The sequence below is a fragment of the Eubalaena glacialis genome, chromosome 10 (genome assembly GCF_028564815.1).
Source record: "Eubalaena glacialis isolate mEubGla1 chromosome 10, mEubGla1.1.hap2.+ XY, whole genome shotgun sequence".
NCBI lineage: Eukaryota > Metazoa > Chordata > Mammalia > Artiodactyla > Balaenidae > Eubalaena > Eubalaena glacialis.
Genome location: NC_083725.1, coordinates 15,120,956 through 15,134,815, shown reverse-complemented (window position 1 = coordinate 15,134,815; position 13,860 = coordinate 15,120,956). Strand labels below are relative to the sequence as shown.

Sequence of the window (13,860 nt, the reverse complement as noted above, 5' to 3'; positions counted from 1 at the left end):
TGCCTTAGTGTGGGATCTGGGGTCAGTTTGTCTTGGCTCCATCACTCACCAGTTTTGGGACCTTGGGAAAGTTAAATAACCTGAGAGTCAGTGTCCTTGCCTCTAAAATGGGGATAATATTAACACTGATCTCACTCTATTGTTGTAAAGATGAAATAAGACAAATGACCCTAAAACACTTAGCCCAGTGCCTGGTACACAGTAAATGTTCAATAAATCTTAGCTATTATTGTTAACTAAACTCCTAACAGAAGAGGAAGCAGAGGCTCAAGAAGTTAAATAACTTGGGGAGAGATAAATTAGGAGCTTGGGATTAACATATACACGCTACCATATATAAAATAGATAAACAACAAGGACCTACTGTACAGCACAGGGAACTATACTCAATATTTTGTAATAACTTACAAGGGAAAAGAATCTGAAAAGGAATATATATATATATATATGTATAACTGAATCACTCTGTTGTACACCTGAAACTAACACAACATTGTAAATCAACTAACTTCTTTTTTTTTCTTAATTGAAGTATAAGTAACTTGCCAAGATACCCACCTGGGATTTGAAGCCAGGTCTATGGCATGGAGACCAGTGGTGGCGTAATAGGGACAATGGCTTACTGTTCCCATGCGTGAAAGCTACAGCTATGGCTACAGTGTCTGCCAAAGAGCATGATGGTGGGCATTCAGGTACCACGGAGGACAGGTGGAGAGAGCTCTCTGTACAGAAGGTAGAGTGAAGAGATAGAACAGCTTACCCTCAATTAAGCGACAAACTTTCTTTTTACTATTTGTTGGTTCCAAATTAAAGCGAGTCTAGCCAACTTGCAAAGCCACCCACCAGCTTCAACTTGATTGAAATGAGCTGGATTGGAGTGACAGCCTCACAAGGCGCTCACAGAGAAGGCTGAGAAGGGTCAGGAGGAGAGGCTTAGTGAGCGACAAAGAGCTGGAGGAGGGACTGTCAGCGAGGCCTGGAAAGACGGGGTGCCTCTTCCTCAGCCCCCAAAGAATGACAGGAGCCATTCTTGACCTTATAGCCCTTGACAGAGGGATGAATAGTAAGGAGATCTTAACCTGCAAATAGAACAGGATTTGGAGGTTCCAAACTGATCTGTAAACAGGCTACAAGAGAGACAGGGTGGAAAGTTAAGTCCATTACAAGTTCAAAAGAAGGCATCAAGTGCACCTGGGTTTTGCCCTCTTTGTTCTATATTTTGGCCTTTTTATTTATGGTTTGCTCATGTCTGGGTGAGGTAATCATGATAGGCATTTGCATGTACTCTGGTGGCCCAGAAAACAGCCTGCAGTCACTCCTCGGCCCTTTAACTCCTTCACTCCCCAGCTGGGTCCTGGAGGCACCCGCATCCATCCCTCATGGAGAAGCTTCATAAACCTTGGGTCCAAATGCAACCTTGGCTGGAATCACAGCTTTGGGCGCCAGCCCATGGGGCAGAGAAGCCCTCTAGGCAGGGGCACGGATGAATGCGGGGTCTGGCAGATGAGAGAGAACCGGAGTTTGGGAGGCAGACTTGGTTTTTGGGTCAAGGTCAGTGGTTCCCAAACTTGTCAGCAATTGGAATCACTTGAAGAGCTTCCAAATCCCCCAGCGCCTGGACTCACCCCACATACTGTAATGTCATTAGTCTCCGTGTGGCCTGGGCTTTGGACGCTTTAAACCCCCCTCCCCCAGTCAAGTCTGGGAATCCCTAGGACCCCCTGGGAGAAGGAGTTCTGTTCACACCCAGACTCCACCTCTCCCACTGCAAGCACACAGGTCATCTCTGCGGGGGGCCTCACAGGTGGCTGGGCTCAGCACGACTGCTTTATGAGAAGGCAGTGCCTGAAGAAAGGGATTGCAGGGGCTTGGCAAAATGCCCTCTGGCTTTCAAAACACCTCTGCCACCTACTCCCTGACACCTGCAGCTCCCTTAGCTGGGACAAAGCTCTTTATTCCACAGTGAGAGATAAGGCTTAGAACAGCAACGCCCTTGGGAGAAGAAAGAGTGAGTCAAATTCATGCTAAGCTCTAAACGCCTGATGAGGAGGGAGAGGGGAGGCTTAGCCATGTTGCCTGGCTGTGAAAACAGAAAAGCTAGAGGGGGTCCCCTCATTTTAGAAATGAGACAATGGGGCCCCAGAGGTGTGATGCGATCTGGCCAAAGCGATCTGTTCAGCAGGTCAGCCGTAGAGCCTGGGGGCAGAGAGGATCCTTTCCACACTCAACACGGCTTGGTGTGGGGCTGGCCTTGAAGGCGCATCCTGTAGGTGTCCGTGGTGGATCTTTGTATCGGACATCACACTGCCCCCCAAACGCCATGTGGAAGTATGTCAGGGCATTTTCTGATTGTTAACAATGCCTATAGGTGCTGCTGGCATTAGTGAGCGGGGTCCAGGGACACTAAGGATCCTGTAATGCGTGGGCCAGTGCTGCCCAAGGAAGAACAGTCCAGCCCCAAGTGGCATTGGTGTCCCCTTGAGAAACACTATTCATCCCTGGGCTGCAGCAGCTTCTGAGGCCCTTCTTCCCCTAAAACCATTACAGCAACGCTGGTCCCACGTTGCAGGCTCAGCCATGATGCTGGCACAGGAAGCAACTACCCCAGGTAGGCTCCACGGGCACTGTGCGCCCAGTACGTGGGCAGCGGGGTTTTCCACAGCTGCCACTCTGCCCCATTATCTGGAGCTAAGCCCTGGGTTCAAGGGAGGCTGGAGACCTCCACACCAGCTTCAGGTCAGGGGGTAAAAATGCCCCCTGGGTGGCGTTCAACACAGCCTGCTCCTGCTGGGACCATCCCCTCTTCTGGCATCAGGCCTAGACAAAGACTCAGACCAAATAACCATCTGCCCTCTGCCCAGCCCGCGTGGCCCCAGTCCCCTGTGGATGCCACTCAAAGCAAAGGGCTTGCCAGGGAGGGCTGCCCTTTCCTGAACAGATAGGACACTGAGTGGTGAATTTGGGCATCCATGCTGCTGCTTGGTTGTCTACTGGGGGTACCCCTCTCCTCTTAATCCAAGGTGTTTACCCCTCTCCTCTAAATCAAGGTCTCTTGATTTGATAGTGAGGTGAGGTTAGATTGATGGACGGGCCATTATCAGGTACTTAAAGAGTCTGGGGCTATTTCATTTATTCACTGGGCCATCCTGTGTCCTCTCGAGCCTCAGTTTCCTCATCCATAAAGGGGGTCGTCAAGCTGCTCGCCCCATTGCAGTGAGGACCAAATGAGGCAGAGCATGTACAAGTGTGTGGCAGACTCTAAAGCTCTACACAAAAATACCCCTTCTACGCAGGGGGCACTTATTTTCTCATCATTTTTCCAGGTACTCAATGCCCCTCTGTTTCCAGGGCCCACACCTGCACACCTCGGGCCTGGCAGGACCCAGCTCCCCTGGCCTGCTGTCCCCAAGGACTGTCCGCCACATCTTGCCCACCTGGGGCAGGGCCCAGAAGGCCAGGCAACACGCAGCAGGCATATAGTAGGTCAAATCTCATAATATACTCCATGGTGCTTGCCACCTGCCCATAAGCAGCACCCTAATTCCCTAGGAAGACAGAGAGAGAGGGGGGAAAAGAAACCTGCAAAAGAAATCAGCCAGGCCTGTCGGCAGTGGTTCCTGCGAGACTTTACGTGTAGGAAGATGAGCTGACATTTATGGTGGGAAGTTTTATTTCTGTGGTAAATAACCTCTAATGGTGTAGGCCATTACACTAATTACAGCAGACAATTAATTTTCTAATTCTTTTTTTTTTTTTTAGGTGACCACATATTACGAGAGAAACATAATTTATTCCTTTTCTTCCTGGGCGGATATGACAGGGCTTATCCTGTCATCCTGCCCCACCAGAAGCTGAGATGGCAGAGAACATTTTCCTCCGTAGTCCCTGCTCCACCAAGAGGCTCCCAGAGGGTCCAGGAGCTCCCCAGCCCTCCTCTCCCCCTTAAACATTGTTCTCATGCAAAAGCTCTTTCCTTGCCACCATCTGAAGATGATTTTCCTTAGATCAGCCTACTTTCCCTGAGGCCTTGGGCACATGGGCTGGTGTTGATCTTCAAAGCTTTGATTGAAGGCCTGTCTCCTGCCCTTCATGGGGGAGCATCTGGTAAAGCCGGCCAGGCCCCCATCACCACACGCACTCCCGCCTCTGAGCCGCAGCACTCACGTTCCCTACCATCTGGATGCCCAGGTACCCCTTTCTATGTAAACCCCGTCCAGGACCATGGCTTAACTCAGCTTTCAGCTCAGTATAAGTCTTTGCATGAGTGTATCCGTGCAGCGCCCAGTAGGGAACGTGGGCAACTTCTGCACCAGGCACGTTGCATACATTATCTCATTAAATTTTCGAAGGAGGTTTCCACATCCTTATTTCGGAGCTGAGAAAACTGAGGCTCAAAGAAGTTAAGTGCCTTGTCCAAGATCACACACCTGGGGGTGTGGTCAAGTTGGATAGGCATCTGGCACAGAGCCCATGCATTTTCTCTTGCTCCCCTGGGCCCATGGTTGACATTCCTCTCTTTTTATCAGGCATTAGGCTCCTTGTATCCCTCTCAGACCTCATGAGTGCTTCATTTTCCAAACTCCTCCAGCTCCGGTCAAGACCACTCTTATTCCCCGAGGGGACCATAGGCCCCTCTGCACGCTCCATTGCCCCAGATTCCTCACAGAGACCATCGTGGGCCTGGGCACCTGGGATTTCTCAATCATTATCCTGATATTTTAAAGGGATTTATGTTTTATAAAGCCTGTCCATCCCATATTGCATTTGAACCTTACAGTATCCCTGTGAGGGAGACATCCTATGTCATTATTCCAATTCTAAAGATGAGAGATGGAGGCGTCCAGGGTGACACAGCTGGGTGGACGTACAAACAGAACTAGCGTCACATCTTCTTCCCCTTGTCCAGGGATATTCCTGCCACAACACCGGCTTATGGAACTGAGTACAGGATGGCATGAATCCTTCCACGTACTCCCTGCAAAACCCACAGGGGCAGCCTCTGCTCATGGGCCCTTCCCAGGGCGGGAGGGCAGACGTTCTCCGTGTCCTCTGAGTTGAGGAGGGAACAGCAGGAGCCTGAGTCCCTGGCGGCCCTGCCTTCCCTGCCCAGCTTCCTGGTACAGTTAGAACCACTGGTTTTAGAGCAGGACAAGCCTCCCCATCTCAGCACACGCTCACGCTCCTGGATCTTGCCCTCCCAAGGCTTCAATGATCACCATGGCACTGTCAGCCCCTCAACCTGGGTCCAGCCCCAGCCTCTGCCCTGAGCTTCAGCCTGTCCCTCAAACACATCTCTCCTGCTATCTCTCCCCCACCCCTCACAGCTCCTCCTCCAGACTTCATTCATTCACTCATTCACTCATTCACTCAAAAAAGTCCTTACTGACTCATCAGATACGTGTACACTCATGTTCGTAGCGGCATTATTCACAACGGCCAAAAGGTGGAAGCAACCCAAGTGTCCACTGACACTTGGATAAACAGAATATGGTATATAAATACAATGGAATTTTTTCAGCCCTAAAAAGGAAAAAAAAATTCTGACCATATGCTACAACAAAGATGAACCTTGAAGACACTATGCTAAGTGAAATAAGCCAGACACAAAAGGATGACTATTGTATGATTCCACTTATATGAGATCCCTAGAGCAGTGAAATTCATAGAGACAGGAAGTAGAATGGTGGTTGCCAGGAGCTGGAGGGAGGGGGGGATGGGGAGTTGCTGTATAATGGGTACAGAGTTTCAGTCTGGGATGATGAAAAGTTCTGGAGATGGATGATGGTGAGGTGATGGTTGTACAACAAGGTGGGTGTGCTTAATTCCACTGGACTGTACACTTTGGTTAAAACGGCAAACTTTATGTTATGTGTATTTTACCACTATTTTTAAAAAGCTTTATTGTGTGCCTATTATGTGTCAGGCACTGTTTTAGGTTGTGGGGACGTGGCAGTAAACAAAATAGAGGAAAAAATTCTTGCCCTCATGAAGCTTACATTCTAATTGGGGAACAGAGACAATCAACACATAAGGAAGTTGGCCCTGTAGGTCAAGTGGTTGATAAGTGCTATGAAGAGAAATAAAGGGGGGTAAAGAGGGAAGGAGAATGATACGGGGGCTGCTGTTTCATACAAGGGTCAGGGAAGGCCTCTGTCATAAGGTGATGCTGGAGCACACACCGGAAGGCAGGATGGAGTGAGCCACGTGGATAGCTGGGAGCAAGGTGTTTCTGATGGAAAACTAGCAAGTGCAAGGGCCCTGAGGCCGGGGCCAGTGTGTCTGGAGCAGAGTGCGCCAGGATGACAGAGAGAGGGGGCCAGATCATGCAAGGCTTGTAGACTGAGCTTTGGATTTCATTAGCATAAACTTTTTATTGTGTTTCATGGTTTTCAGACCTTGGACTAACTTAGCTGTCTTGATTAAGACCTTGGACTCTGACGCCAGTCTGCCTGGGCTCACATTCCAGCCCCTACTTCCCAGAAGCATAGACCTGAGCAAGATACTGACCATCTCGGGCCTTATTTTCCTCATCTGCAAAATGGGGATGATGATACCAATGTCTCCTTCACGTAGTAAGCCCTCAATTCGTGTCAGCTTTTATTATTCTGGCTTGCTTTGACTTTTCCTCTCTCTTGCCCTCGACAGCTGATCTGTTGCCAAGTTCTATTTAAGTCCACCTCAGCGGGCCCAGAGTGGCTCCTCACTTGGGCAGGTACTCCAGCAGCCAGGCCACATTCCTTGAAGGACAGCTAGGCTCCTGACACGAGACCCCGCCTGTGCCCTGCATGGACCCTCTCCCACTCACTTTTTCCTTCCTTTGACCATTTACTCCACTTGTCTTGGTCCTAGGCTGGGTTCCAGACCTGCTGTTGCTCCCAGATGGGACTTGACTGCCTGCCCAGCCTGGCGTCCCCCTGGCCACCTCCCTGCAGGGGTTCTCCCAGCCCGCACACCTGGCCTCCCCACAATGCACGCCTCCCCAGAGCCTCACCCGTCCACCCATCTACATTTTCTCCCACTTTCCAAGTTCAGGCCTGTCTCCTCCATGCCTAGGTCACCACCCTAGCTTCCCAGACAGTGCTTCTGCCTCTGCTTTCCCTTCGGTCTGATGTGCCCATGTGGCTGTCACATAATTCCTGCTCCTGTTCCGTCTGCCAAAGTCACTCCAAGTCCCTCCAGGTGTGGCCCCAGGCTGGCCCTGAGCATGGCTAACCCACATGGAACATGAACTTCCCAAAATCAGATGGAAATTAGAAATGGCAGATGGATCAGTATTAATGAGGCTTAAAAAACAAAAAACAAAAAACCCCAAAACCCAACGGATCTAGGGATTAAAAAAAAAAAAAAAAGATGAAGAAGAATCAGCTCTACTTCAAGTGTAAATCTGCTCCACAGAGAGGAGGTCTGGGGGTTTTCACTGATACATGTCACGGTCTGGAGGGGGTGGTATGGCTGTGCTGGGTACCGCTGGTTACCCCTGGGGTGTGAGGTCTGGTTTGGAGGCTCAGCGGTGCTGATAGGCAAGTGCCAGTGACCAGGCAGCTTCCCTGGTGCCGAGAGCCCAGCGCCCCCAGTTATCCCTCTGGACCTCCTCTAAGAGGCCTGCGTGGCTGCTGGGCTGACCGGGCCAGGAAGCTCCAAGGTTGCTCCTCCCCGCGCCAGGGAACTGCAGAGCTGATTGATGGCTGCCAGGCTGAGCCCCAGGTTGGGAGCGCAGGTGGCCTCAGGGTCACGTGACAGCGGGAGGCTTGCTCTGGGCTCTGGGACAGCCCCAGGGGAGCCCTGGGGACAGAGGACAGTGCTCTCCCCACCCAGGAGGAAGCAGCCGGAGGGGCCTGGATGCGCTGGGCAAGGCTGATGAGAAACTACTAGTAAGACAGGCAGGCAGAGAGAGCAATGGAAATGGCGAGTGACAGACACAGACAATGGGAGAGACAGAGAGACAGTCGGTGAGACTCAGAGAAGGCTCAGAAACGTGGGGGAGGGGAGGGAAGCCAGAAAGAGATGTAAAAAGAGAGGAGAGCCCGATGCGGCCTCACAGGGCCTGAGAGACAGCACACTGAGGCAGGGGGCAGTGGCTGCAGCCTGTGGAGGTTCCGTGGCGCGGTGGCCAGACCGCCCCTGCCCCGCACGGCACGGCTGTAGGGCACAGGGATGATGCCTCCCACCCCGGAGCCCCTTCCCCCTTCTTCTCACCGTCTCCTAACTGGCTGGAAGGAGAGAAAGAGAAGCAGGACAGGCCAAAGGGGGCCCGGCCACATGGCCTGAGGACGGGTCCCTGAATGCACTTAATACGCCCACTGCTAACTGGCCTGACGAACAGAACACACCTGCTCAGCTCAGAGGCCTTGGAGCCGCGCGGACCCCCACTCCAAGCGACTCCTGCCATTCCAGGCAAAGGCGCCAGCTCCCGGGCTCCCAGAACGCTCTGGGGTGTGGGTAGGGGTGTCGGGGCCTGGGGGGCCCAGGAGGCACACACCCCACCCTGCCAAGCGGCCTCCCCCTGAGGGCAAAGGGAAGTCCGGGCTGTGTCTCCACGGCTTCTAACGTGTGCTGGCCGTGCGCTCAGAGGGGCCTGGCAGGAGCTGAGGGCACCGCTGCAGCGAGGTTCACAGCAGCCCTGAGAAGTAAGAACTGGTGTTGCCCCCACTTTAGAGATGCGGAGACTGAGGCATAGAGGAGCGGAATACACTGCCTAAGACTAGACAGAGGGCAGAGGGTGGGGTTAGGGTCTGAAAACAGGCATCTGGACTCCAGATTCTATACCCTAGGAGAGAGAGTGAGTTTGTCCTAGAGAGCGTCCCTATTTGACCATTTTAGGGTATGACCAAGAGCACAGTTGGACGAAGGGTGACTGGCTCAAGTTCCAGCTTTGACCCAGTTCCTAGATGTATGCCCTTGGGCAGGTCATGTGACCGCTCTGGGCCTTAGTTTCTTCATCTATAGAACTGGGAAAACAGCACTGAGGTCCAAGGGTTGAGAAGAGTAAATGAAATAGGGCACATAACGCGCTCAGAAGGGTGGCTGGCACAGCACAGGTGCTCAGCAAATGAGAGCTGTTGCTATTTTATAGGCAGGAGAGCACTGGTGTCAGAGGTGGGGCAAGGGGGGTGGTGAAAGGGAAGAAAGGGCCCTCAGGAAAGACCAAGGGGTCTTTGGAAAGACAACCCTGCCTACCTCAGAGCCCTCTGGCCAGAAGTCAACCCAGGAGAAGCCCCAAATCTGGGTTCCCAGGCCCCCTGCTGCTGCCCCATTTTTATCCCTGCTCAGCGGAGAAGATGGGGCTCATCAGAGAGCCTCTCCTGCAGACGCCTGCCCTGCTGGATGGGGGGTGGGAAGGGGGGAGCTCCACCAGGGCTTCTGGAAGCAGGGCCTCATCTGTTTCTACACCCCATGCTCCCTAGGAAGCCTGGGAGGAGACCTGTGGAGCCGTGGCCCCGGCCAGTGTTCACTAGCACGCCCCCGAACAATCATTTCAGGGTCTGCCCTGCACTGGATCCCAGGACTCTCAGAGACCAGAGAAAGGCGTTCAGTTCAGCCTAAAGGGCAGTCTCTCGGGACATTTGCATGTTGAAAGAAGCCCAAAGGGAGAGGACAATGCTTATCAGGAAAGAATATATTAGAATTTTGGACATCAGGGGAGGCAGCTATTTCAGTGAGCTTCTATGTGTGCATGCATGTGTGTCTGTGTGCACCTGTGTGGACATGTATGCATGTATGCGTGCGCATGTGTGTGTATGTGTACAGGTATGTGTGTGTGAGTGTGTGTGTTCGGGTGTCCATTACTCCTTAAGCCAACCATCCGCCCATCTAACCATCCAACTACCTCCACTTTTGAGCCTTTTCCCTGGGCCAGGCCCTGAGCTAACCTCTGGGGTGACAGAGGACAGCGACCTGGTCCCTGTAGCTGGGGAGAAGCCCCCTAAGCAGAGGGGAGAAGGTCTACAGACAGGAGCGGCTGGCTGAGTCACAGGCTTATCCCAGGCTGGAGGGGCAGCAAAGCCTCTCACTTGCTGATGAGAACGTCGCAGCCCAGAGAGGGGATAGCCTCGGCGCCCCATGGACTGTTGGAGGGACACTAGCAGTAAACTAGCTGTAGCCTCCAGCCCATGAAGTAATGTCTTCTACAGCCTGGTTATCAGAGGCTATCCACATGCTGTCTGAGATGCTCCCAGGGTCGGGAAGTTCACCAACGTTCCAGCGCGGCCACTGCGTTCTCAGGCCACTCGAGCTGTCAGGTTATAGTAAACAGTCAGGTCTCTCCAAACCCCATCCCTTGGCACTAGTTCTGCTTCCTCCTGGGCCTTTAGGCAGCTGAAAGTAGGCACTGTATTTCCTCAAAGCCTTCTCTTCTAAACCTTTCCATCCCCTTACCAGCCTGAACCCCCTCATCCTAGGGGGGAGCAGGCCATCGAAGGGATTGGTTCTGGGAGCTGAGATGCCACCAGACAATTTGGTCAAAAGACAAGCGCTTGTAAAGTCACTCTAGGGGGTGGCCAAGACTTGCACTGAGTTTTATGACACAGCCCCCATATTTGGTCTGCAATTGGATTTTGTTCAAGGGAACGAGCCCAAGAATTTTCCCTTCAGAAAATTCAGGCTCACATGAGTCTCTCACCCATTGATTTCTCCATATGTAAGAGCTGTACTAATTTACTCAGAATAACTATCACTACCCATTTATTAAGCGTTTATTATGTGCCAGGCACCATGGAAAGGGCTCTATGTGTATTATCTCATTTAAGTCTCCCAACCAAGCTAGAGGTAGACACTGTCTACTAAGGAAAAGCAAGCTGAGGCTTACAGGAATTAACTTGTTTATGTTTACACAAATAGTAAGTGGTCACTTCAAAGCCAGATTTCCTACCATGAGGCTCCGCAGCCTCTCAGGAGCGGGCTGGTCCAGGTGGGTGCTAAGTATCTTACCACCCCTGGGACAATACCACCTTGTCCTTCAGCCTTCTGATCAGGAAAGACAACACAAAGCGAGGTCTCTTTATCATCTGGAGTTTGGGCTGACAACTGTACCGAGAAGGGTGGACTCCTGGGAACAGTCAGCGTTTCCCCGTGGCCTGTGGGAACCCACGCATCCGTTGGCTGAGAGGTTGGGCAGGAGACACTTCGGCCAGCCCGGGCTCCGGCGACCCTTCAGAGAAGGAGACCCTTGTCCTCCCCATAAAAACACATCTCCCAGCTGAGAAGGACGGAGGGGTAGGGAGGAGACAGACGCAACTAAATCCAGCCCTTGCTCCCTGTCAGAGCAGAAGGAGGGCTCTGAGTGCTCTAAAAACTGGGTTAAAAATGGCTTGGCTGTACCTATCTTATCTGCTTTACACTGAAAGCCTTCAGCGCATGGCAGGTTTTCACATAGAATTTTCCTTGCTAATCCCCCTTTGTTAGCTCTGATGCAGACATTGCAATACCAACCTCGTCTGGGCGATTTGAGAGGGATTACAGACCCTCAATCCTTCAGCGTGTGGGAGAAGAACGTTTTCTCAAATCAAATTTTACACAAACTTGTTTTCAAAAATAATCAAACTGCAAATCCCTCCTCGGGATTGAAGGGTGGGGGGAGACACTTGTCTCTTCAAAATTCAACACGGCAAACGGAAGCCTGTCCTCCTGGAGGGCAAGGAGAAGGTACAGAGCCACCTGGCTGATTAATGGCATTGACCTTTCTTGTCCTCCAGACCGTCACGCTTGCTAAGTGGGGCTCTGTGATAGGAGGAAGGGCCAGATGCTTTGGCATGGGTTGGCATTGGCCATGACCCTGCGCTCTGAGTGGTACCACGAGCAAGGCGGGGAAACAATGGGACAGGTTCAAATTCAAGTTCACCAAATGTATATTAACAGTCTACCACGTGCCGTGCATTGTGCTGGGGATTGTGAGGGATGCAAAGATGAATAAAATTTGACCCTTGCCTTGGGGAAATCCCAGTCCAGCAGGGAAGGCAGCTACATACCCTGATGTGGGGCAGATTGGGATAGGGGCTATAACAGAGCAGCAAGTGACAGGAAAAGAGATGATTCTGCTCTCTTAGAAGGCCTCCTGGAGGCGTGGGGGAACAGGGATGGGGTTGTGTTTCATGTGGGCTGGAACTTTGGATGTCTCAAAGGCTGTCCCATACTGAGCAGAAAGAGAGCCAGCGGGAATCAGGCAGACCGGTTCCGGGCCAGACTGTCATTAACTGTGTGACACTGGTGTGTCACTACATCCTTCCCAGCCTCCGCTTCCATACTGTGGCATCAAACTGCAGCGGCACTCCCCTTCTGCCTGGCTTGGTAGAACAGGCCATCTTTAAGGCCCCTTGCAGCTCCTATATGAGGCTTTAGAAGGTCAGGAAAAGGTAACAACAATATAAGATGCTGCGGGCCTGCGGGTTTCATCTAAGTTGCTCAGGGCCTCGGAGGCAGCCTGGGGTCTGTGCTACCTGGAATTTGCATTAGTGATTTCTCCTTAATGCTCTGGTGGCAGGAGCTGATCAGCCGGGCCCCGAGGCCACATCCACTTGCAAATCCTCTTCCCTCTCGCCAGCCCCTCCCATCCCCTCCACTCCCACCAACATCTGGGCCCCCTGCAGGGTGGCCGCACCTGCCCTTCAAGGCTGATCTTTGTCACAGATTAGAGTTTGGTGGATCCTGAGCCTGGCTAGTCACAGGAGCTGGGCTCTCCTTTCTCGGTGCCAGAGGGAGCTGAAGTGGGACGCCTCTCAAGAGCCAAGGCCTCTGGCTATAAATGGGCCTTGAAATGGGATTTTGTCTGCACTGTGGCTAGGCACAGGGAGCAGTGCGCCCAAGCCATAAACCCTCTCCTCCCTTGGCTGGCACGGCCATGCCTGCCACCCACCAAGCCCCCAACAGGCTGTTCAACAGTGAGCACATCACCTTATGGGGGCTGATTAAAGATGGATGTGCAGTCCCTGAGGTTACTTGAAGCTCAGGCTGCTCTCAAATGCATAACCCCAATATTTTCTTCTTAAGCAATTCTTCTGGTCTGTGATGTTCTGCAGCAGCAAACAATCACATTCGGTTTGGTGCACAGGAAGGGGAGGAGGAGAGGGGGAGGAAGGGTGCGGGGATGGGGAGAGCGAGCCCAGCTCTGTCTGCCCATTCTTTCCGGGCAAATTCGGTTTCACCATTTCATCCCTGGCTGGTCAGGAATTCAGTAAGCTGTGGGTTGTTTCCTACAGCGCCAGAATCACGGGTATACGAGGGAAGTGGTGCCAGTGGTTGGGTTTTATGGCTTTAAATGCAGAACTTCCCAACAGCTTTTAAAAAAAATTCTGTGACTCATCTGTCAATTTCCCTTTGCCAGGGTGACCCCGGGGCTCAGAGGAAGGAACTGGGGATGAGCCTCGGAATCATTTGTGTCTGGGAGAGGGGAGAAGGGAAGGAAAAGAGGAAAAGGGATGACAGAGGGGTCAAGAAGAAGAAGGGGAGGAAGAGAAGGAGCAAAGGAGTTGGATCGAGGTGGGGGAGGAGAAAAGCAGAGCAGAGTACGTGAGAAAAGAGAAGAACTGGGAAAAAGAAGAATCCATCCTTTACGACATGCAGAAGAGGAGGCGATGATGTAGCAGTCATGATGCTGGCTGGGAAATGTCGCTTTAGCCAAAACTGGGTTAAAATCATGGAAACCTACTGCTGGGGAACAGGGCAGGTAGTGGAGGCCCAGGTCATTTAAATGACTTGTCCAAGGGTTGGCCTCATTCTCTGGGCTCCGCGTCCTCCCTTCCTTTCATCCCTACCCCTTCCAAAGAGTGGCCCAACCAAACTGTATTCCGACGCAGGGGTTTTGGTAATTTCTCTTCTGACCACGTCCAAATCACAACCAGTGCGCAGACCACCCGCCCTGCTGCCCGA

The 13,860-nt window shown here is 52.2% G+C and overlaps 2 protein-coding genes across 2 annotated transcripts in view; both read right to left on the bottom strand.

The window, feature by feature from the left end:
• DSCAML1 (DS cell adhesion molecule like 1) overlaps positions 1-13,860 on the bottom strand; it is a 346,359-nt gene that overhangs the window by 182,939 nt on the left and 149,560 nt on the right. The gene's annotated exons all lie outside the window — the stretch shown is intronic.
• Positions 9,955-13,860, bottom strand: part of FXYD2 (FXYD domain containing ion transport regulator 2) — a 182,833-nt gene continuing 178,927 nt past the window's right edge. Inside the window, exon 9 of the mRNA XM_061203592.1 lies at positions 9,955-9,964. The gene's annotated coding sequence lies outside the window, so the exon portion shown is untranslated. The remainder of the gene's footprint in view (positions 9,965-13,860) is intronic.